Below are 26456 nucleotides of genomic sequence, written 5' to 3' on the forward strand. Positions count from 1 at the left end.
CTGAAAGAACTTGATCTCACTTATCTGCTGGCATAAATGAGCCCTTTGTTTTACTCTCAAATAAAATAACTCCATTTCTTATTTTTTGAGCTATAAAATACAAGATTGTGTGTCATCGACACATTGTGAAATTTTGGCTGAAATGTAAAAGGAAAAAGACCTCCCCTTAAAGAAGTATATTTAGGTTTAAACATACTTACCTGACCTATTCAGTGAAAAAACGACACATTTCCATACATTTTCTGGGGTAAAGAAAGATTAAATCTCGCCGACTTTAAACAACCATGAAAAGATGTTTACAGGCATTCAGTGTTTCAATGGATTGTTCTTTAAACTTATATATGCACTCCATAGTGTGCTGGTCATTTCATTTTCCTCCAGCTCATGTTTAAGTTTTATTCTTGTTGTTTATTGCTGCCTCTGCCCTGTTCAGTTTACTCAGTGGCACATAAAGGCGTAAACTTGTGTCTTTTTGCCTCAATGCTGAAGCACAAGTCAAAATGAATGGTGGAGAAAATATTAATCAAATGCAATATTTTTAGTCAGATCAGAATCTCCTCTGCTGTTTCAGTTTGCCTTATTTCACACTTTAAATTAAATTCTCTGAAACGGCACATATTGCACACAAATTCTTGTAGAGGCGTTCCTAGCAGACCAAAATTAAATTAAATAATTTTAGTTGAGATGAACTTCTTCCCCCGCAGTGCGACCCAACTTCAGGCAGAAGATTTGGAGGTTGGAGTAAAGTTTTGCGGCTCTGAGTGCGAAAGATCTCTTGTTGAGGTAGTTTGGAGGCAGCTTCTTGTTTCAGACATTGTAAAAAGAAAGTACACCCTCTCAACAAATCAATGATCTAGTCTTTACCAAATCTTCCACATTTTCTTTCCTCATTGTATCATTTGTTGTATAAAGTGCACCATTTCCTCCTGCTGCAAATCTCCCCCTCAACATGATGCCGCCATACTTCATAAATGGGGTTATGTCTTTAGGTTTTCAAGCGTTCTCCTTTTTCTTCTCCAAATGTAGCGGCAAAAACGTTAATTTTGGTTTCATCGGATCTCAGAGTTAAAATGTGTCGCTGGATTCATGATCCAACTACAATATGGCTGCATTTGGAGTGATTTATTCACTCCGAGTGGTTTTTCACCTAATGTCAGTGCAAGTCGTGTTTTACTGTAAATAAAAACACTCTTAGAAGCTACAGTGTCTTCACAAGGCCTTCTGCTTTTGTTCTGGGGTCACTGCACACATTTCTCATTAAAGCACAAAACCTGTCTATTACCTGAACAGATTGATGGTTTGCCATAAGGGCACCTGGACAATGTGTATTGTGGACTTTAATAGACAGCCAGTCCAACCATTGTCACGTTAATAAAATAATCCATCCACATTAAACAGAATATATTTTAAATCAGCATCATTTTTTTGTGCAAACTGCATAATACAAAATGTTTTTTGTTTTTTGTTTTTTTTTTTTCAAAACAGAATTTGACAGATGCTGTAAATTACAAATGAGCTTTAGAGATTTGTATGTCCAGACATTCCTGGTTTATGGGTGAAGTTTATTCTGCAGCATATTTTTAACTGTGACTGAAATCAATCTGTGTAAAAAAATGAGTAGACCAAACGATGGACAACTGTGTGAACAAATTCAGATCCCAGTGCTATTTGTTGCTACGTTTACATTTTGCTTAATGTGCTATTACCTATTAGCACATCCTGGGCGCTAATCGGCCTTACGTGAGAAAAAAAAGAAAAAAAACCTGAAAGTAAAACCTTTTGAAACCCCAATAGTCCAGAGTAACTAATAAATCCCTACATTTTGGTAAAAGCAGGGTGGAAAGACAGGAACGTCAATCATCGTTCAAGGTCAAATGTGTCCATAAACAATCAAACTATCTGAATGTTTTCAGAGTGAGAAAATAAAAACTCAGTTCTTTAATAATTCACACAGGGAGTATAAGAGATAAAAGTATAAGAGATAAAACACATTTGTGCTTTCAGATAGGATTTCTGTGCAGTTTTTTAATAATTATTTGGAATTTACCTGAGAAGAAAGATGAACTAAGTTTAATATGGGTTTGCTACCTGTCTGACTTAGCTGCAATTTTATTTAGGTCTAGAATTTGACTAGGCCATTCTAAGTATGTTTGGGGTTATTGTCCTGGAATATGAACATTAGCTGTTGTTTTACTTCCACTTCACAATGTTGCAGTAATCTGAGTTGGTCTAAGACACTCATTTCCAAGAAAATATATTTAGATGTTTGGTTGTAATGTGACAAAATGTGAAACTGTTCAAAAGGTGTGAATACTTCTGAAAGAGAGTTAAATGTGAATGTCTCTGTCTAACCTAACTGTAGGCTGATTATAGGACAACGTGTCCCTGGAAACAGATTCATATGAAGGAAGACCTTTACTATGTGATCTGAATAGACTTCACAAAAGGTCTTCTGGGTACATTGTGCTGATTGATGTGTTTTGAAGGTAGTTTTGGCTGCTGTTATGTGCTTTGTGTGTCTCTGAAGTGATTATATTTTTCTCTGAAACTGCTATACATAGTTTCAGGTCGTTCTTGGTCATTTTTAGATCTCTCTCAGCTTTATGTTTCTTAAGGCGCTTATCCTCTTTGTGGAAGTTTGTGTGTTTTATTGTCCTTTGCAAACATTTAGGTGTCTAATAAATTATTTTTGGTATGTTTGGGGGGATTTGGGACTGTGTAATGATTATTATGGGTTTATTCTTTATGCATACATGTTTTATTACTCCTTTGTATATCCTTTGTGTCCTGTCTGTCTCTTTTATGTCTTGCATTTTTTGTTTTCTTAAATACATTATCTACTTTGAGGACAATTTATTGCCCATTTCAGTTTAATCTGTTTTTTGGGTTTGTGTTTTTTTTTTTTTTTTGTTTGTTTTTTGTTTTTTCCTACTGTTGTATTTCTTTCCTGGATTTTATGATTGTTTACTCACAAAATATAGTCATGATTTTGTCCCTGAAACACTTAATTTTCACTTCAAACATCAACAAAAGTGATGATGCATTACAGCTGACAAGCGTGTAGCACTTTTTTCTGAAGAACTATCAAATCTTCCGCTATCATAAAAATACATTTTTGTCTGAGTAGGTTTATGCATTTTACAAGCTTCCAAACTTTTTGACCTTCTTTGCCTTCATCCACAGTTTACAGTTCTTTTTTTAGTGACCTGCTCAATGTTTGAAACTGGAGAGATGATGATGAACTGAAATCAAATTTAAAGATGGAAACTTCAAACTTGTGCAGCTGTGAGGGGGGAAGGTGGCTGATGCAGCTGTTAAGAATGAGGCGGGCGTCTCCTGCCTTTTTAGCATTTCCATGCGGCTCATTTTGGATGTTCCTCACGTTACCCAGCCCAACCCAGGCAAGCTGTAATATCTGGTCGGTATTCTCCATGGATATCACGGTGCTGGTGTTAATTTAAGTTGAGCTCTGCCTTTGGAATTACAATGAGAATGAAGGGGGCTGTAAAAAAAAATTAAAAATGAATAAGAATAAAGGTGAGGAATCACACTTCGGCCTAATAGCAGCAGAGGTTGGATTGGAAGCTGCCATGCCCTTAGAGCGTTCGCTTTGTGTGTGTGTGTGTGAGAGAGAGGGTAGCACTTTAATGATGTGTGTGTGTATGTCTAAATATTCATACAGTGTTTGAGTTTGTGTCTCAGCAGATAAATCGACCTGCGAAAGATGAACGTTACTTCTGAAAACACCTTTTGTGTCAGATGCTGCGTTTGTGGCCCTGGGGGAAATCAGGTAATTGTGAGTTCTCCACTTGAAACATGTTTTCTTTCTATTTTTTTTTTTTTTTGCTCTTAGTAGTAAATACTGCTTGAAATTCAAACCTTGATAAAAATTTATATTACCTTGTGTATGGAATGCTTTTTGTGATGCATTCCATGTATTTTTATATTTCACAAAATGAGACAGTCCGTCAGATCACAGGTCAAGGAGTGAATTCTTAAAACAAATCTTATTTTTGCAAAACCATGTGGAAAAAAATGTCTTCAGTTCAAATGTTATACAGCAAATTTGTTTGTGAATTTAAATGATGAATTGAAGGAAAACATTTTTTAAGATAATGCTAGAAATAGCTGGAGGTAGGAAATTTAATTTTTATTGAAGATATATGTCATAATGTAGAGATCAGCTCTCTGGATTGACATTAAGTCACATTAATATACCAGTTAATTTGACAACTGTCTGAAAAAAACTATTCTTGATCTTTTCATGGAGATATCTTTTGTACATAAAAAATCTCAAAGAGATATTTGAATGTTTCTCAGGAGGAAAAAATATGTAATACTATCAACATAAAAAAGACAATTCAGCTGTAAGAGAAAAAATAAATCAATGAGAGCTTATCATCAATGGAATAAATACATTTATTATTGAATAAACAGAACTACCAAGAGTTTGTTGGTAACTCTTGGTACCAACAAGATAAGGAACCCTTACCTTTATGTTACCAAGAGTTACATAAAGATAAAGGTCTTGTGGCTTGGTTCTTGATTTTGATAATCTAGTAGAGGGGAAAAAGAGAGGATGTCATGATTCAAACACTCCCTTGAATGCCTCTACTTTTATGCAACAGATCAACCACCAAAGAACTGAAAAAAGTATTTTACCTGGGTCCAAAACGACCACGGTGAGTTCTCTTGTTTCATTCCCACTGGCTGGCTGGGTCACTGGAGGGAGAAGATGTCACAAGGAAGTGATCAACCAAGTAGAAGTGAACTTGAAGTAACGTGTAAAATAAATAGTTTAAAAACACAAACACAGAACCTTGACCCAGATAGATCTAATGTCCAAAACTTCATCAATATGTCAATGTAGCCATGTTCATGTTGTCATTGCTCTAATTAAAATACAAACTAGATTTTTGATGACCAATAATAAACATTTAAATTTTAGAAAATGTAATAGCTTTCTTAATTTATAAATGATAGAATTAAGATTATTCTTACAAGTTATTCATACAAAGCTAATTTTTTGTTGCGAAACCCAATGCCTCTAATTTAGAGCTGTCCGTCCTCCACCCTTAGCAATAAAACGTTTTTTGACCAGATCTTTGGCTCTACAAGGACAGTTTAAAGGATCTTGTATCTCATGGATAGTAAAACTCCAGTTGTTTTAACATTTTTAAATTAGATAGAAAGCTGTTCCATCTTCATTGTTCAGGGAAATTATTGATTTTTATAAAGACACTTTAATATATCATCTGTCTGCAACAAGTAAAAGGGAATCATCACGGATAGCATCCTGGAACTTGACTTAAAAAAATCAAATAAACTAATATATTTTAGAATAAGTTTGAATGATTTCATTTATTTCATACATTCTACTCAAATCTGAACATCAACTTTTTAAAAGATAGTTCAATTTCTTTATGAGATATTTTCAACACCATCTGGATTTATTGTACAAATATAGTGGAAAGGTTAGGGTTAAAGGTACCTACTCCAACACTAGATAATGAAAATTGAAGCGGAAGCATTTATTAGTGTAGCACAGAAGATTTTGCGAAAAAAAAAAAAAAATCTGAACATTTCACAATGTTTGCCCTTATGAATTGATGTACTAACATAAAAATTTGGATTTAAAAAGAGGGTCTAAATCTGCACCAAATTTTTCTAACTAAATGAAATGACCTTAAAACTTTTCTTTCTTCCTTATTTTCATTCTTCATCTTTATCTATCGACTCCCAGCACTGCCTCCCTCTTCCAGCTTCCCCTGAGAGATGTTTTTCACCAGCCAGCAGCAGATACATGCTCCGCTGTTTCCAGGTGTGAATGTGAATCAGGACGTTGTTGAGAAACAGAACACACACCCAACGAGCATCGCTACATGTAAAAAAAAAAAAAAAAAAAAAAAAAAGCCTAAAGACATTTAAAAAAGCAGGGGGAAGAGTGAAGAGTCTCATGAGAAATCTCTGTGCAGATTTACCAGCTAAAACCCCAGAGATTTACAGCAGCTCCTGACATGCTAAACAAAAAACACCAAACTGGCTGCGCAGTTGGTATTACTGTCTTTTTAAAACCGGAACATGAAACAACAAAGGACTCTGTGGTCAGAAAGATAAATAGTTTGGACTGAGATCCCTACTGTATAGAATACATGCCATTATGCTACCAAAAAAAAAAAGAGGAATTTGTCCTCACACACAAAGCTTCTCATGAAAATAATTTGATCTGCGCTGTGCCGTTTAGGGTTTTTAGGGTTCAAGTGTTCTGCTTGTGCTTCTAAAGCAAGAACACAAACAAAATCAAAGGCAATTTTCACACATGAACAGAGAAGATTTTAGAAAAGTGTGCACTCACTTCTGCCTTTTTTTTCTGCTGTTCGCACATGCACTTCACAGTGGGATATGGGATGCTGCTGATGTGTAATCACCAGTGGAAATGCAAGGCAGGGACATTTGGATAGGGCACAGAGAACATGATGCAAAAAGTATGCAAGAATAGAAGATGAGACTCCTTGGGGGTCCTTTTTGGGGGGAGTGTGTTTGTATCAAATACATATATATAAGAATTTATCCACGAAACTGGAAGAGAGTAAAAAGAAGCACGCTAAAAGATCATTCTTACCTGCTTTGCACACTTATAGTAACATGCTTGAGAAAACGAACTGCTACAAATCTGGAGTAAATGATGAAAATATTTTTTGAAAATCGAAATCTATCCATAACATTTCAGCAGGTGAAATGTTGTGAGGTGGGAGTTATTAGCTCCTCCACTAATAGAAGATGAATAGAGATCACCAAAATATTTACGCTTGTGCAGGGTGACATTCTGACAGTGCATCGATCCGTGCGGTGCATCTTCCACACTGAGGTCAGAGGTCAAGCTCAGTGCTCCAGCAGCCTGTAAAGATTCACTCATCTCACTTTCTGAGCTGGATATTTAGAAAAGCAAACACGTGTGAAAGGGTTAGGCAAACAAAATTAGCTGGGGATATTTTCATATTACTAAAAACTAATAAAACAAGTTTCTTCTAGTCCCTTATAACATTTTAATTCAATGTGAAAACATCAGCCACACTGCCTTCTAGAAGTATTCACAACACTTGAGCTGTTTTTCCCCCACTTTCTCAACTCAAAGCCTCAAACGTAACTTTAATTTATTGGAGTTTTAGTGGTAAACCAACTCAAAATCTGTTTTCCAAAAAATATTTTCCAAAACAAAATCTTAAAAGTGTGGCTTGCATATTTATTCACCCACCATTAATTAAGTTGCGCACCCAATTGAAGTAAGCTTGTTAGTAAACTGAGTCTACCATTTAATCTTTGTATGAATGCAGTTGCTGCTTAAGTTCCTCAGAAGACATTAGAGATCAAAATGCTTCTTTCATGCAAACAAACTTATGAGACTTCTGCATCCTAGGTGCACAGATGAGGGTTATTAGATTCTTTCTCCCACCAGCTGTTAGACTTTATAACAACTACTGTTTCCCTCAAACTGAGGTTCTCTCCCCCCCCCCTCCCCCCCACACACACACACTGTTATTTGCACATCCAAGTTGTTTACACAGTTTTTCCACTTCTTTTAAGGGTTGTTGATGTTTTTATTAACAAATTTTCCTGCTCATTTTGTAATTTTTTTAAGTTATCCCACACACTGCACTTTTCTTTGAATCAGAATATGGTATTTTCATTAACTGCACAATATGTTTTTCCTTCTGCTGTAGATTTCCCCTTACTGAACAGCATGTTCTTTTCTGTCTTCTTTCCTTTTTGTCTAATTCTACAGTCCACAACAGTGGTCCCCAACCGCCGGTCCATGGACCGGTGCCGGTCTGTGGACCGATTGGTGCCAGGCCGCACAAGAAATAAATAAATATTTCCGTTTCATGTATTATTTGAGTCTGGAGGATCTTTTATTTTGAAAATCCTTTAACTGGATTCTCTCGGTTACTTTGCGTGCCAATACTGAGCCCACAAGCAGCAAAATGAGTAAGAAACAGATCAGATGTCTTTGGAAAGTTTCTTTGCAAACTTTCCAAAGACAAGCCCGCTTTGCGTAACATGTGGCGACTGTCTCGCTAATGAAGCAATGAAGCTTCAAACTGCTTCGCCACGTAGAGACCAAGCAGGCTGTGGATATAAGCAACACTTCGGGTGTCGTTGTCTCCCATCACTCCCTGATGGGACCGTCTCGTTGCAGAGAAACAAGCTCAGGGCTCCCGTTAGTCATTATCATGAATTAAAATTTTCACGAAAGTAAAATGCTCGTTTTTGTGGCGCATCTGTATCTTATTTTGAAGGGATATGTAAATGTTACCATAGCAACCAGAATCAGAGAATGTTTGGGCAGTGGTTGAGAGCAAAATGTCCAAGTCTTGACCGGTCCGCGGTAATAAAAAGGTTGGGGACTACAATACGTCTATCACTTTACTGCCATCTGAATTTCCCTCTATTCTACTCTACTCTGTTCTGAGGAGGTCAGGGATACAGTTACGGAGAAGTTTAAAACAAGCATTTGTTTATAAAATCCTAAACTTTGTGCTTCTCACAGAGCACTTCATGACTTCCACATGTTTATATTTTTGGAAGAATTGAAAAAATACAACTGCAGTTTTAAGAAACCCCACAAAACTTGTAGGAATAGCAGCCATCAAGTGCTATATGTCTTGAAAATTTAACACTATGCATCAGCTTGAACTTAAGAGACACTCTGTGAATCATGGTGGTGGCAGCATCATGCTCTGGAATTTTTTTATTTTATTTTTTTCAGCAACTGGTCAAAGTTAATGGCAAGATGTATAGCACTAAGTACAAGATTCAAAACAACTTGGGTGGAGGTCCATATGCATTAGAGTGGTCCAGTCAAAGCCCAAACTTAACTCCACTGGAGAATCTGTTGCAATAATTAGTTATTAGTTAATCTACAGAGAACCATGGCTTTATACTGTGGAAAGTTAGTAGAGACATCCTATAAATTACTTGTAGCAATAAGAATTGTGTTTTGTGTTGGTTCACATAAAACCTTGATGACATATTTTAAAGTTATTGGTTGCAATGCAATGTGACACTTTGGCAAGGTACCATAAATGTAGTTGTCAACAACCAAGCCCCCTTAGTTTATTTTGGTCTTGTCATCTTATCTGATGCATAAAATGTCTGGGGACGTTCAGTCCACACAGTCCCGAACAAAATAACAACATCAAGATTCAGATTTTTTTGTTGCTTTGCTTTAAATCAACTCTGTGGTTTTATAGGCATCATGGGACATGTTCCTCTCAGAGTTCTCGGTCTCATTGAGCTGCTTGGAAATCTTTTGTTGCTCCACGTACGTCAGGAAAAATAATAAAAAATGAAAGATTGTTTTTTTTTCTCCATACGAGCGGACAGCGTGCTCTCTGCCTTTGAGCTTCTGCCTGCTGTTCAGCTTCAGACTATCACAATTTGTACAAAATGATGAAATGCGTGGCACAGAAGAAGAGAGTTGCCATTTAATATGGAAGCAAATAAGCAGGAGCGCAGAGCGAGACATTCAGAAATTCAGGCTCCAACAGAAAACTTCATGTCCTCTGAGGCTGCGACGATCTTCATGGAATGTTTTATGCCAAACAAAGCGCTCGCATCCTGCTTTAAAAGATGCTCCGTAATTTATCTGAAGCAGGTTTTCAGCTACTTGGTTTCAATCACAGTTGTGTGATTTTAAAAATTTAATCAAACCCCGAGCAGATATGCCGACGGAGCTTTAATGGGCCGGTGCTCGTCAACAGAGAGGCCGTTCCACCATCAGATGAGATATTCGGCCTCACCAGGAAACCTACGAAGAGCCATCCTTCTTCACTTCATTATTTTTCAACCTCCTTGCACAGCAGGTTTGAGAGCCACAGCCGCCCAGCTCCCATTTACATCGCTTCACACTGGGAGGCTCCCATTATAACCGCAGCATCCACACTGGGAGGCTCCTATTATAAACCTCAGTTTAAAACAGGTCAACACACAGCTGATCCAGTGAAGCAGCCACCAACGCCTGAGGAGAAATCACCAGTCTGAGTGTGACCCATCATAAATATTCAGGTTGAACTGTTACCTCAGAGCTTACTATCTGTGTTTTTCTTTTTTCTTTTTTTTTTTCTTTTTTTTACCAGATTTTACCTCATAAAACCCCTCAAACGATAATAGCCCATCTTTAGGAAACCATTTATCCCTCTAATAAATATTTCAGGGGATACTGGAAAGTTATTCGGGTGTGTTACCCGCACTCCACGAGCTGTACCTTACAGCTTCCTGGTAATATACGACACAATAATTGGGATCATTAAAAAGGAGAAATGCTGAACTGAACTAAACTTGTTTTAGGACTTTGTGTGCATGAACCAGACACATTTATCAGCATCTGCTCTGCAACACACTGCTTAGCACAAACTAGTTGAAACAAACTCCAAACTGTCCTCCAACATGGAGCAAACTCAAAGTAAACAACTAATTCTTTATTTACCTGAATCACTTTGAAACTTTCAATAAAAAGTTAGGTTTCTTTTTTGTTTTGTTTTTTTTTTTGGAGGGGGTGGGGGGGACAGAAATACAATTGTGAATAAATTGGGGCATCCCAAAAATATTTATGTAGAAATGATCGTACAATGATGTCTGATCTTGCTTCTACAAAGGAAAATGCATGTAAACCATGAAAGACAACGTATTTATCCAAAGAATGTTGAACCAATATTAAATATTTTTAGAAAGTTAGGACACCATAGTTACCTTGTGACACCCCCTTTATCTGGATGCAGTTAAGTCACTAAACAACTAATCTGAGCCTTTGTTTTCAGTATGACTTATTGACCACATTAAATCCCAGATAATAGAGTATTTTTCCTGGAACGTCCTAATGGGAGCAACATTTCAAATGCTCTAAAATCAAACAGGTGATCTATGAAAGTTACAACTGATTTCCTCATTTTCTTCCCACGTTTAGTACTCAAACCGAAGGCCACAGGTTTGTGTTCAGCGTGGTTGTAGAGGTTAGTTTACAGCTTCTAAAATTTGTTGCATTAAACTAGTCATTTTTGTGGAGGTGCAGCAAGTGTTTGCACTGATCTGTAACGTGTCAGCCATCATCTGCTGATGTGCAAGTGTTTGTCAAATTTGTCAAAGGAGCGTTTTCACCCATAAACCACGAGTCCTCCAAAACACACTCACGCACACGCACACGCACACACACACACACACACACACACACTCCTGTCACAAGTGTCAGCACCCACATGTGAGTGCTACTGTATCTACTCCGCTGAAGACACACACACGCACATGCATCGGGAGTTTACAAAAACACACAGACTTCAGTTTAATGGAGCATTTTACAGGGAAATCTCTGGCTCGATGAGGGGAAAAACACACACACACTTTGCATGAATATGGAGCTAAAAGGCAGAACGATAACCGCACTCAAACACTGGAAGCACTTAGTCAAACACACGCACGCACGTTGCAGCTTCTGGGGGCACGACAGCTTTCATTCCCGACTGCAGCTCTGAATCTCACGGAAACCCGATTTCACACTGAACTTTTCAACCCAGTCTTTCAGCAGAAGAAGAAGAAAGACGGAGGAAGAGTGTGAGTGGGAAAAAAAAAAAAAAAAAAAACTCTGAACACATCAGTATTTTTGGCAGCTGGTGAGTGAGGCGATGCTTCCATGTGGATGCCCACAACCCCTCCCCCCATGTTTACCCCCCGACAACAGCCTCAACTGTTTTTAGGCTTTATGCAGCATATCAAGGTGCTAAACTGTGAGTTTGTGTGAGTAAATATGTCTTTTACCTAAAAGCACTGTCACTTTAAAACAACAATTCATTGCTATTGTTCGCTCTTTGCCACGGTGTCCCTGTACATCTTTCTAAAATATTTATGTGTCCCTTTGTGAATCGATATGAAGGAGTTTTTGATTCATTAATTGTTACTTGGGCAACAAAATATCATGGATTTTTTTAATACTTTGCTTTCACTTTAACATATTTCAAACTGTTCAAATTTTGATTTTATTGATAGTAGGGTAAAATTGTTCAAAAATTCTCCATTACTTTTATTAAAAAACAAAAATATGAAAATTCTGCATCTTTATCTAGTGATAAGTAATAATAAAACTTTTTATAATAAAAAGAAATTTGCATACAACTTAATGCTTAAAATGTTTTCCAAAATGTTAGATAAGATAGTGGAAGAGAAAATGTAAATTTTCTCAGGAAGAATGAACAAAACAAGACAATAGTAGAAAAAAAATGAATAGTATAAATGTTACTGGAACTTTTTAAAACCTAAATTAAAAACAAAATCAATGGAAACCAAAAATAAAAAGACAAAATAGTTCAATCAATACTTTATGATAATTTATAAGTTGACCAAAAACTGATGAGAGTCTCAGCAAAAAAAAAAAAAAAAAGTTGCTGCTTCAGTTTAGTTTTAAACATAGCAACACTTTCAGGATCTTCACATCTGCATGGAGTGCATTTCTGAAAACCTGAGTGAAAATGGAGACTTCACTAAAAACCTGCCTCCAAAGACATCATTTTTTATTAAATGTTTCTTAAATATAAAAATGACTTTGATCAATATGGATTAGAGCTTTTTAAACAAGAGGATGTTAAAAATCAACCCTGGAGTTTTACCTTCTAAGTTGATTTTATGTGCGCTCTCTTTCTGCTTTTTCTTAAAATTCTTCCAGCCAAGATTTGCAGTAGGTCCAGTTGAGACCAGAACAGACACCACAGCATGATGCTACCACCACCTTGCCGGACAGTTGACGGATTGTTTTTAGGCTTGAAAGCCTCACTTTATCTCATCTGAACATATTTCATCTGTTGTGGCTAAGCAGCTCGATCTTTGTCTTATCTGACCGTGGAACTTTTGTCTGAAATGTATTTTATTTGTCTGTGTCTAGAGCTACAGATTCTTATGTTTGAAGGTATTCACTGTGGAACAAAGGCTTGTTTCTTTGTCTCATTCTCTTCCTGATCAAATTGGCATCAGATGACTGTCCACAGTAACAATGGTCTTCCAGCAGTTTTTATTTCATGAGAGGTTTGAGCTTTGATTACTTTGAGGGTTGTGTATCCTAATCCTAATCCCTCCTAATTATAATCCAGTTTATTGTAGAAAAGGGGGAAAAAAAATCTAAAATGTTTAACATCTTTAGATTTTACTTCTGTACTTCTTTTTTTCAGTTTAAATGAAAGAGGTGATAAATTAAGCTTTTTTTAATTGGGTAAAAGACAAAGTTAACTACTTCACTATTTGTTTCTTTTAAAGGTTTTCCAAATTAAAATAAGTAAAAATGAAGCCAAAAAGGTTGTTTACTACTTCATTTGCTTTGGACAATATTGTGGCTTGCCCTTTAACATCCTTCTGGCTCTAAACCAGAGCTCACACACATAGTTTCTTTGTCCGACACTGTTTGAGCATCTGTTCATCAGACTCACTGTTGAAAGGAAATTTGTCTGTCAGGTATGTGGTTTTAATTGGAAATCAATCAGCTTGCAGTTTGTGAAAGTTGCAGACAGTGGTCTTTCAAGGATAATTTAATTAATTTATTTTTTTATGTTTATTTTTTTGCAATTTCATAAAATGCTAAAGTAATTTCCATCCAACTATAATCAATCTGTTGATAGTAGTTTGATTTTGTGCATGTGCAAATTAATTTGATATATTTGTGCCACACTTTATATTAATGTGGGTGTCCAATTTGGAGCCTGTAAAGACAAAGTGGACTTTGGTGGGTACCAGAGCAAGGTTGTGTTTTATTTAGTCTTAATAAAATGAAAATGTCAAATGAGATTTGAAGAATTTTACAATAAATGATTTCATTCATGTTTTAAAATTTTTAAAAATTTTGTTTTCAAAATAAGTTAATCTTTGAAAAAAAAAAAAGAATTTGACAGTAAATAAAAAAAAAAAACTCTTTAGTATATCAAATGAATTCTGAGTATTTGCATTCCTCTCCTTTGTAACTTCTTTGTTTCCACGCTCTCTGGCTCCAGACAAACTTTTTCAGATTTCCAGTTTGGAGTGTGGGTGTGTTTGGAAAGAAATTCAGAATTTTCATAAATTAGACATATAATTTTTTTTTCTTTTGATGCCACATGTGAGAAGTATTTTGTGTGTGTGTGTGTGTGTGTGTGTGTGTGTGTGTGTGTGTGTGTGTGCGCTTTCAGTTTTTGTGATTGCAGTGAAGTTTTCTTCTTCATGCTCTGGGAGAAGAAGAAGAAACAACAGCTGGGAGAGAGCACCAAGGACACATACATCCACGGTGGAACGTAATCACACACACTGTCACACATTCACAACAACTATCCTCTTCATGTTTGCACATTTTTCCCTCGTATAACACACACGCACTCACACAGCGTCACACTTTGCTCTCCTTTCGCACACATATTCACACATTTGTCATTTTTCACATTCTTCTTTTTGCCCACACAGCCACGCAGACATTTATGCTTCAATTTTTCTCAATCTTACCACACGTACTTACTCACTTACTCCATTTCTCACTTTCTCCACTCTGCCTCTGACATGTACGAACATAATCATTCGCTGTCAGATGCCATGGTGGTCCCAGGGGTGGGGGGAGGGGGGGGGTACTGTGGTTGACTTCGCGTCATCGACAATGTGTGTGTCTGTGTCATTTCCAACGTGTCACAAACCAACTTTCTGTCAGCTGAATCTCAGAGATACAAACTCTTAACTTCTGCTTGTGATGCTTTCATTTTGCCCAGACTAACCAGGTGAAGGCAACACATTTCAAATCACACTAACACTTTTTTTTACATGTCAAATCCAAAATAAAATACATTTAAAGACATTATTAAAACATGTTATATAAACACAGTATTTGTAGAAACTGTCTTAAATGTTTTTCCAACTCATTAATTCAAAGTCTTCAAAGAATGATTGTAGATAACGACGGCTATCAAGGTCAAGCATGGTGATGGCAGTGTGATGATCTGGGGCTGCTTTGGGGAATCGAGGCTTTGCTGGAGTTGCTACTTTTTGCTCTCCTCACCTGGAAATTCTCAAGATAAATGTCATCAGTTTGAAGCCTGAATGTTTAGAAGTGTCCTAATCAAAGTATGGACTTGAATCCAATTGAAATGCTGTGTGGCATGACCTTAAAGCTATTCTCAAAGGCTCTCCAGATTACTTATATAATTTTTGCAAAGCAGAATAGCTTCACATTCCTCCACAGTGACACAGAAGAGTCATTGCCAGACAAAGCAAACAATTGATCCCAGTTGCTGCCAACAGTGGCACAAGCAGTTTTTAGGTGGGGCAGGTTGGCTTAGATAGATTCTTTCCCTCAGTGAATTAAATCCAAATGCTAAATACTAGATTTGGAATCCAGGACATTTGTTTGTGTCCTCAGCTACTCTTCTACCTGAGTCAAGTGAGCTCTTTAAGTATCTTTATTCTTTAACTGCCTTGTTGAGTCAGCCCTGCAGCTGCATCTCAGGAGGTGGACAATGATAAAATGTTGCCCTGTGAGTCATTTTTCGTGTGGAAAAACAACAAAGTGCTCATGCATCTGTGCATGTTTGTACCAGGATACAAACACGAACAACTCAGTCACACACACTCGCTGCTATATGCACAGAGGACACACCCGAGTTCTAAAACCATGGACTATTGGAAAATGGATGAGCACAATGCCCTCTTGTTGGAGAATTTTTATTTTTTTTTTGTAAAGTAGAAACGCACACAAACACTGAGAGAGCAGTTCATTAGCTTTCCCAACAGAGAGACAGATCAAACAAATTTATATTCCATTTTCATCAAGGTCATTCAGCGGTTCTTCACAAAATAACGTGCTAACAAGCTCCCGTATCAAAAACCAGCATAGCTGCCCTGTAGCGCTGGACACTGAACCCCTGCGACTTCCCAGCATGTGACCTCTGACCTTGTGTGTTTTTCTCGAGCCTCTTTCAGACAACAGGCAGTGAATGGATCTGATGTTTGTGTCTGAAAAAGAACCCTGGTGCTGCTAAAATACACTGAACAAATATAACCAGACTGGACTGGTCCTAGAAACAGTCTTGGAGATGAGATTTTTTATTCGAAGTCGTCTCGTTATCATGGCAAAAACGCCAGATATACTGAGAACCTGTTCTCCTCCAGTTGGCAGTGGTACAATTTAACGCTGGTGATTCCAACAATCACTGCTGCATGTGTAGCGTAGCATCGTTTTAAAAATATAGAGATTCACAGTAGTAAGTTTAGCTTTACTTTTACGATTAATGTAAATATTTGACACGAGTACAAACCAGAAGAGAGAAAAGTGAAACATCTTTATGACTGTAGATAACTGCAGGTATTTTTACCAGCATGGTGTGTTTAGTTATTGTAAAAGGCTTAATGAAAAAAAAGAATACATTTAAATGAAATGTGCACTTTTAGTTACACCTTACTTACAGTATGGTAGATATTTTGAGTGTTTTATGTCAGTTTTTATCATACCAAAGCTGCTAAAGTGTGGAGATTTAAAAACCTCCAACTTTCTATGAAAAACATGATCATTTTTTAACTACAACAGGTTCAAAGAATAAAAATGCAAACCGAGCTGTAAAAGTGGAAATGAAGAGCTTTACTTTAAAATGTCTATTTTTGTTAATTATTGCTGAAAGATTTAATAAAACAAGTCACATGGGGAAATTTGATAAAGGAGACCAGAAGATGGATCATCGCAATAAGAATAAAAGAGAAACCAGGTGACACTTTGTATTTCTTGTGTGCATAGCAGCAGCGAGAGACAAAAACAAAGACATGTTTGGTCCTCAGATGTATACTGTGTCATTAAACGCAGCTTTTATGAAGTCCAAATTTAATACTGTTGTCATAGCAGAACAGAGGAGACAAGTGCTGCTGCGTCTCAGAATAACTATATACTTTACAAAAAACAAACTTAAGTGACACAAGAGCTTTTTTAATATCAAGATGTGGCCGCTCTGCTGTTCCCACAAGACTCTCCAGCACATCTCCTAAAGTACCTTTGACTCTGTTTTTTTTATTATTTCTTTAAACCTAATTAAATCAAAACAACACTCGATTAAACGTGAAATAAAAATTAGACAAGCGAGTGTAAAGCTGGATAAACCGTCTTTGCTTCAGTTTCTGCCCCACTGAGGACATCTTCAACTCAAACATCAAACATGATCTTTGTTCTTTCTGCAGCGTATTTGCTTCTGTTTTAAACCAATCCTCCAAACGCGTCTATTCAACGCAACTTTTTGTTGACAACACGCAACAGAGCATGTCGAAAACAAAAAGCAGGATTTTTTTTTTTGTATTTATCTAAGTTAAATTGTGTTTCATTGTAAGAAAAAAATAATTTGGGTTCTTTGAAATCCTACCACATATAATCTCTTGGTTCTATTTGCACTGATTAAGTGGTAGAAAAACATTATAGTAATATTTACAGTGTTAGTAGTATCATTATCAGAGCCAAAATGGAGAAAAAAACACATAAAACCATCAATTTCTGAGAAAATAGTATTTTGTTTAATTTTTGTGTTGCAGAGGCCCACTGCTTTAAATAGTAGTTTTGGAGATTTTTAAAATAGCAAACTTTGTGTTTGAATTTAGCTTGTTTATCTGAGCTGTTTTGGAGTGAAACTCAGTTAATTAGCATGCCAGCTTTGTTTGGCTCTTTACACACTTTTGTTTGCTGCATTTTTGAAAGGTACACATGGTTACTTATTGCCACTGCCTAGTCTGATAACTATTCTTTGCAAAATTGATGACGGTCATTTTGATTGTTTGGTTTCAAGGCACAAACTCGACTGTAAAGCCCAGCCTGGAAATTTCCAATAGGTTTCAGTTCTGAGCTTTGAGAGGGTATTATTAACTATTTAAATTTGAACCATCAAATTATCTCCCTTACATGAAAGAGAATTTATTTAGGATGTTGTGGAACATTATAATGTTATAAATCTTATATAAAGATTATTTCACTTCTTACATGGAAAAATGGACTTATAATGAATGAAATCATCTGCCAGTGGAACTAATACTTGTGAATCAATATTAAGAAATTATTGACATAAAAAAAGCTCCTACATCTTGCTGAAACATTACATGCAAGTCATTTTTTTCTTATTTCAAGCACTAAGAACTAGATGAAAATGCTTGGTAAGATTTTATATTTTTGCAGTGTACAATTTTACCAACTTCTCCTCAAACATAAGAAAACCAAAATCAGGAAACAGTGCACCATTGGTTAGCCATTTGTGGATATTCCTGTGAAATGTGTTGAGAAATTATTCACAAAATATCTGACAATTCTTAGATGAGATAGAGTATAGTAAAAATAGTTAAGACTATGCAGTTTGGGAAGCTGAAATGCCAAGACTCAATGCTACTTTACATACTGGAAGCTATCTTCCCAGTTGACACAATGCCAAACTGTCATGTTTAAGAAAGTAAGGCGTGAAACAGCAACCAAAGTGCACAGATAATATTTAAAGGTTATCAGAAAACACAGAGAACTGTTGTTCAAGATTACTTTAAAAGATGACATGAAAGTCAGAAATGAATAATTAGAACTGTGTAACTTTGTGGAAGTGATTCATTGATGTGAGGAAGAGTCAGTTGAAATGATTCAGGCACATGGAGTAAACATTTACATCTTTAGTCCAGGTTCTGTCTCCAGCTAAATGGAGAGACTGAGAGAAAAGATTATCTCTCCCAGATGGGTTGGAAGGAGGCAGATGACATCTCTGGAGGTGCAGGCTTGCTCCTTTTCCTGCTTCCACACCCTTAAAATGAATTAAACAAAAACATAGATATCATGAAACATTAACTTTGTATTTAAAAGGATTGTTTTGATCTCGACATATTTGCTGTTTTAGTGGAAAAAAAGAAATTAGGGATCTTTTAAACTGATGGAGTTTCCAAGCTGTTCTAACCTAACGAATAACTCTTAAGGGAAAATTGTAGGGAAAAAAAAACAAAAAAAACACTGAGAGTTGACGAAATGTTGGCATGTTGGGGTTTCCATAACAGGTGTATTTACAGACATTCAGCCAACTGTTGGTTCAAATGTTTGCAGTAGTTTTCCTTTCACTCTCCAAATCAGAGTTACAAGTCTGTCAGTTTTTCAGTCATTCTCTGTAATTACTGTCTAAACATCACGATGTGGACACAGTAGACATTTAAACCTGGTTACACAGAGAAAGTGAGAAGTAATTCCTGTTCTCCTGTGTCACATGCAGCTTCTCTGCAATCTCTGTGCAAAACAAAAGACACTTGCTCTGATTTAGCCTGTGAGCATAATTGATTTAGCAGTTCTGGTTCTTTTAAATAGATTTGTCAAACAAAAACAGATTTTTAAATCCCTCCTCACTGCTCTATTCTGCATAACAGATGTAATGATTTGTTTAGCCTCCTCTTTGATGGATTTTCTTTTTTATTTTTTAATCTCTTTGATTTAAGTAATAGTCATAGTAATAATTACGCTTAACTTTTAATTAGACTTATTTCCCATCTAAATTATTAGCTCAATTGAACTTTTCTTCTAAGTGTGACTCATTGAGGGTAATAAATTACATTAATTTTCTTTTTTTTTTAAAAGTTGCCCTGATCACAAACTCTAATATATTTTTTCATGAGAAAAAAAAGTACATGTGAAATGTTTTATGTCTTCTAGCAGAACTAAGTTTTCACTTCACAAAGCGACTTTATTTAAAAAAGAACTCTAATATAACATACTCTACTCCATACAGATAAACTGAGACATCATACAGAGACCTAATACTGAGGTGTTGAATGAATCTCATCAGCACCTTGGTTGCTTCTAGAAATTCTGCCCATGATAGAATAGAATAGAATAGAATAGAATAGAATAGAATAGAATAGAATAGAATAGAATAGAATAGAATAAAATAGAATAGAATAGAATAGAATAGATACATATTTTATTGTCTCACAATGGATATACATTTTGGAGTAACTTCAGCAAAGAAAAAATTACAATAACAACTGTGGAACAGCCGAGATGCACAGCAGAAATGTTATTTAAAATTAGTAAAAACTGTGCAAATGCCAGCATGTATGCAAACACCTACTAAGTGTGTTGGGAGCTGTGATGGTTATAAAATCTTATGAGTTTCTTTGTGTAACCACTAACCGCTTGAACTCAGCTGCTGCGCCAACAGACTGCAGAATAAAAGATGGCTGATGATGCTACTACAGAGCCAAAGAAAGGGAGCAGAGATTCAGAAAAAAAAATAATTTCACTTTTTATATATTTTTATTTAAAATATTTTCATTAACATCAAAGTGCAGCTGAACTTAAATGCCTTGTTTATGTGCACAAACTTGGTGAAAAAAAAGCTCACTGATGTATTGTCTGTGTGGATTTACTGTTTACCTCAAAAAAACGTTTGTCATCTTTTTCAAAGTAAAAAACAAAGACATAAATCACTAACAAAACACTAATATTTAAATAGAATAATGCTTGTCTTAGTTGATCCAAATCTGAGAAGGCAGGTTGGATCCAACTATAAGTAGAAAGACTATTTTTAAAAGGTAAGTATGGAAAAGCGATGGTTTTACAGCGAAAATCCAGAATAAGTGACAAGGAGGAGGACAGGACCATAAGTACACAAGGAGGGAAGGTTAACCAGGCTCAGGTGAAAGCAGTCAGGCAATTAAATGTGAGAAGAGAGGAAGTGAAGGGATAAACTGAAACAGGAAGTACAGACTTTATTCAGAAACCAACAGAAACAGGTGGACTAAGGCTCAGGGAGCAGATAAAGGAAAACATAGAACAAAGTAAGCACATAAACACTTCAGTATCTCTAAGGTGCCTACTTTTACCGTCTCAGTTTGTTAAACTATATCTTAAAAGCTGCTTTCAAATCTTTATTTTATTCCTATGCACATGTTTTGATCAGGATAAAAAGTGCATATGAAGTGATTTGGGGGAGTTAGAGGTGAAGGACGTTGTTCTTGTTGTAAAAGTTGCACAAACAAAGCAAAACAAATCTGGGAAACGGTGTGCCAAAAACAATTGGTAACACTTTATTTGAAGGGGGTGAATAAGACTGTATGACACTGTCATAAACATGACATAACACCTGTCATGAACATGAATAAGCCTTCATGAATATTTATGACTGTTGTCATAAAGCATCATTCTGTAAATTATGACACTTTTAATACAAAGTTGACATTATTCAAAATGTCTTTATGACAACTTGACATTAACTAAGAAATCATTACTGTTTAAACTTTACCTAATTTTTAAAGAGCAATCAGTAATTCTTTTATAACAAATTTATATCAGTAATGATTTCTTGGTTAATGTCAAGTTGTCATAACAAAGACATTTTGAATAATGTTAACTTTGTATTAAAATTTACCGAATGACGCTTTATGACAACAGTCATAAATATTCATGAAGGCTTATTCATGTTCATGACAGATGTTATGTCATGTTTATGACAGTGTCATGTCAGTCTTATTCACCCCCTTCAAATAAAGTTTTACCAAAAAATTTTAATCAGGTACGCACATTTTAGCTGCTGCTTCTGAAACTAACTATAAACCAGTGGGGAAAATTACTGGAGTAAATGTGAGTAACCTGCTCCAACCAGTCTAATTTAGAGAGTCTGAAAATAAAAACAAAGTCTGGCAGAAATCAAAGAAGACTCTGGTGTTTGTGAGCTCAGCTGTTTCTAAATTTATCCCCAAGTTTTTGTTAATCTTCTCCCTGCTGGTAAATCAACTGAATGTGCCACACCCAGAGTTTACATAGATTAAATCATCCTTCCTGCAAAAGCTTTAATTTATTCAGGTGCAGAGAGTTTCCTCATATTACAAAGAAATGGTCAATGTTGTTCTTTCTACATGTTCCCCTGCTTGAATGCACCCAATTTGAATGAATGGCTCATTAGGGGGCGCTTGGAGAACTTAAAGAGGAGAAGAAGAGATGACTTGGTTTCTGTTTGGTTGGTTGGAGCAGAACCATGTCTAAAACATGCAGATGGGAACGACCCACCTCTGATCCCCAACTCACTTCAATGTCTTTAATGTATGAAGCAATTGATACAATTCTGGACTAAATGTATGAATTTGAAGGACTGAATATATATAACACCCACACTTGCTAGAGGCCTTTCTGAATGGTTTTGTTTGCTTTTCTGGATTTATGTTTGCAACATACTGGACACTAAATTCTGCCTGTTTAGCTCCAGTTGACTTCAGGTCACGGGTTCACTACATGGAGCAAGAGTTACCAGACCTCCTGTTTTTTGGCAGCTAAAAGTGGTGTTCACATATGGAAAATAAAAGCTAAAATGATGTACTTCAAACAACGTTTATGGGCGTCGCCATGTTGAAGTCCCGACTTCTTAACTAGAACGCTGTTATCTCGGGTCTGACGTCAAACCCGGGTCCGAGTTACGACTTCCCAGTTAACTGGAACGCTGCGCATTGCTCATCCTGGGGACTCTAAAACTGTTAGAAACAGATGTGAGCACTCATAAAATGTTTTGGGAACAATTTTCCAAAGAAACCTCAGTGGTGGTCTGGACAGTTTATCTGCTTTAGATTAGCAGTCTGAACTTAATCTGTTCTGAGAAACGGTGAAAAACCCATCACTGAACTGACGTGACTCCAATGAAACACCAGAGTTGTTACCTGACTGGCTGCAAGTTAAGGCTGCAGCTAATTAAAATAATTAAGCAGCCATCTTGAAACTTTCTAAAACTGTGATTTGTTGTTGTTGTCATTGTTTGAAATGCTGCTTTTGTTTTAAATATGAAATGATCTTTTACAATTCTGGATTTAAGTGATCTGTGGATATCAGGACTCACATGGAGGAAGCAGTGAGTTAATCCTGATTTTAGAGGTGATTCTTCTAGCTGTGGTTCTGTAAATGCTCCTTGTCAGTCACACAGAAGCTGTAAAGCAGTAGGTCATAGAACCACTCTCTCTCATGCAGCATTACTTGTGCTACAGAGGTGTGCGTAGCAGCTGGCATTGAGTTTTTCAGGTTTTTTTTCCCATTTTAAGCTGAGCTTTGTAAAGTATCACATTTATTCTCCTTTTCTCAAAACATCTGTTGAGCAACATAATTAGATTAATTAAAACACGTGTAGCACAAACAACTCGGCAAAAATGTTACACAGATGACACAATGCCATTCAAGTGACTGAATCTATTGATGCATCTCAGTCAGGAAGTTGCAAAATTTGTTTTAATCATAATTCAACATCTAAAAGACGCTTAGAAGCTTGAACATGGATTCACTACACAGCAATCTATTTCAAGTATTAAGTTATTTGGCATGCAGTTAATGAAAACTTAAAATTCAGTTTTTCAGAAAGCCAGAATATTTCATCAGTTTCATTGCAGAAATGCACACTGCACAGGAAATGCATCAAACCATTGGCAGGGGCTCCTTTTGTATAAATTACTGCGTCAATGCAATGTGAAGGTGACAGCTGCTTTAAAGAATTACTAAGAGTTGCTTTAATAGTGGCGTTCAGCTAATCTCCTTTGCTTATACAACTTTTTCTATCACATTTTTTCTTGTACTCAACTTTCCATTAATATGCTTGCTCTCTGAACAGCCAGTTTACTTTACTTGCTTAACATAATTCTAAAGTAAAACCCTTTTTACTTGGCCCAAATATTTCAACTTCCTGAGAAACTGAATTGGGTATTTATTAGCTTTAATCCATAACTGAGTTCTGATTGCACAGAATGGATGTTGTTGGTGGTTTCACTTTCACCTGAACCATGTGGAAGCTCCAGTATGAGATCTACTGATCTGAGAATGTTTTTAGCTCACAGTTCAACTTTTATAGCTATACATTGTTTTCTCAATTTATCTTCAGATATACAGAGACTTCACCAAACCAGTGCTAAGAAAATTTTACCAGAAGACGAGAAGAGCTTTAGTTTTGAGGCTGAGAAGATTTCCAAGAGTCCCAACTTCCGTGCAACCTCAGCTTTGTTCTTTTTTCTTATTCAAATCATTTTTGCTCTCTTTTGTCTTTTTCTATTTGTCTTATTTACTGCTGCTTCTGTTGTCATCCATGTCTCAGTTTTTCCCACTTTATCCATTTCCTATGTGTATGCAATATTTCTACCCTTCTTTCCCTTCATTCTTAAAATATTTAGTTGGCTACCTTTACAAAAGTACCGTCTAGCAACAGCAATTATAAGCAAACGAAAGACGAGGGAAATTTAGATTGATACAGTAAGATGGATTAATACAGACAGCAAAACCAAGGAGGACGTTTATAAAAGAGAGAAAGGACAAAAGAGTCACTTCCAGGAAGACTGACAAGTGGGTCAGCGTGGCATGTTGGATAGGAGAAATATACAAAATCACATCCTCATATCTCTGTTTAGCATCAGAACTCGTATTGAACTTTCATCAACCAACGGTGCATCATGCCACAGGAGAAACAAAAATGTCAGAGGCAGCTGGAAGACGCCACAGACGCATTCGACGATTTAAACTGACAAAGGAGCCGTTGTCCTGCTGCTTTCATGACTCTGGTGTTTGTGAGCCCGCAGGCAGGTTGTCAGATGCACAACAGCACCGAGACGTATTGAAATCTGCAGCATATCTGATAATGAATGTGGAGCCGCGCAGTTTCTGCGCTCATAATAAAATACTAGTTTGGGGATGTCATTGTTACATGAAGTTAAAGTGACAAACGGAGGAGAAAAGCAGCTTTGACAGCTTGTTGTGTTGCTGGATAATTGTTTGTTTTGACAAGATGATAAATTAACAGTTTTCTATGAAATGTTTATTTTTGGATGTCAGGAGAAAAGCTTGTTGTGTATAGGTCACGTAGGAACTTTCTTGTGATCACAAGCAAACAAAGTAACAAAGACGGTTGATTTGAGTTTTAAAGGAGCGGAGAGTTTTTCTTTTACAACCTCTGTCCTATTTTTATTTTTAAGCATTTTTGTCAAGCTTTAAATGTAGTAAAGTTATCTTTTATCCAGGGTTTTGTGGCTTTCAATGCCATATACCATTAAGAATTTTTATTTTACGAGTGAGAAAAAAAAATTGCAGGAGTGAGAGCAAATAAAAGTGATAGAAGCAGATTATCTGTGCATAGAGATGGAGCTGATCCAGTTTGGGACGTAAAGCCATAAGTCAAAAATCCATTAAGTCAGGGAAAAGAAAAAAGATTTTAATATTAATAAAGAGAAATTAGATTTTAGGAGCTCTATTACAGCCTTAGAATATATTGTCACACTCTTAAGAGCCACTTTTCCTCCTCTTGTTTGTGGTGCTTAGTCTGATTTTGCTTAATAATTGGAGCTGTAGTGTTTAACCAAGAACTTACTCAAAATTTCTCAACTGGTTGGCATAAAAACTTTCACATATAATCTTATTTTTAGGCACTTTAAGCTTTTGTCAACGTATGCAGACATATTCATACAACTTGAACTCTTTCAATATTTTTTTTATTTTGCAGCTTTAAACTCCAACTTCAAACCTGCCGAGTTTGTGACTGTCCAATCCAACTGACAACTAGGGTAAGAAAGATAGCCTCTCGTCCCCATGATAGTGCAGTCGACAGACTGAGAATCCAGGAAACCTCTGCGGATGTTTTGAGTTAGATGATTAGTCCATACCACAATGAGTTTCCAAAATGTTTTTCAATATATTCTAATTTTCTGAGATACTCAATTTTATGATCTGTAAAACATAATCATCGGTAATACAAGAAAAAAAAAGGCTTGAAATATTTCACTTTGTGTTTAATGAAATAATATGAGCTTCAGGTTCCTAAATGAGTGGCAAAACGTTTTTACCATATTCTATTTTTCTGATATTCTGTATATCTGCATGAATCAATAGATGTGGGGCCTGAAACAATAACTGCTGAGTTTCTGCACCACTTTCTACTCTGAAAATGACTTGAGGAACGCCAAAGTGGTGAAGTGACTCTGAAATGCAAGAATTTGTATTTCTGTGTCCACCTTCTATATGCTGCAAACTTACATTTACAACCACATAAAGAAGATGCCTTGCAGACAGTTGTTAAATCTGAACCCAATATTAACATCTTCTGTACAAAATACGTGTTTCTTTTTTATGATGATTAAATGGCTTCACAACTCATCAAGAGGGCTGCTAATAAACTCTTTAAAAGTGCTACAACTAAGAATGTGATTTTTCTTTTTCATCAAAGATAAATAGCCTCATCAAGCAAAAAAAGCACTCATTTTAGTTTCAAGGTAACTGAATTGTATTTGTTTCACTTAGAAACTCTTCTCTAATGACTAGTATTCTTTTAATTTCCCCAAAGTGGAGAGCATTAAGTAGAACCAGTTTGCATGAAATCAAATGTTCAGAAGTATTTTTTTTCCCCCCCTAAGGTTTCAGACTCTTTGAACATATCAGTTTCTAAACTGGGTTGAATTAAAAGATGGCTGCTGTGTTA

At 36.2% G+C, this 26456-nt stretch overlaps 1 long non-coding RNA gene across 1 annotated transcript; it reads left to right on the forward strand.

Moving 5' to 3' along the window:
• Positions 1–20638: 20638 nt before the first annotated feature.
• Positions 20639–26180, forward strand: LOC106950495 (uncharacterized). Its single transcript, XR_001425620.1, has 2 exons — positions 20639–20808; positions 23880–26180. It is a non-coding gene; the product is annotated as an uncharacterized LOC106950495 (long non-coding RNA).
• The last annotated feature ends 276 nt before the right edge of the window (positions 26181–26456 follow it).

Source organism: Poecilia latipinna, unplaced genomic scaffold, assembly GCF_001443285.1.
Source record: "Poecilia latipinna isolate Pla-1442-1.1 unplaced genomic scaffold, P_latipinna-1.0 Scaffold403, whole genome shotgun sequence".
NCBI classification, from domain to species: domain Eukaryota; kingdom Metazoa; phylum Chordata; class Actinopteri; order Cyprinodontiformes; family Poeciliidae; genus Poecilia; species Poecilia latipinna.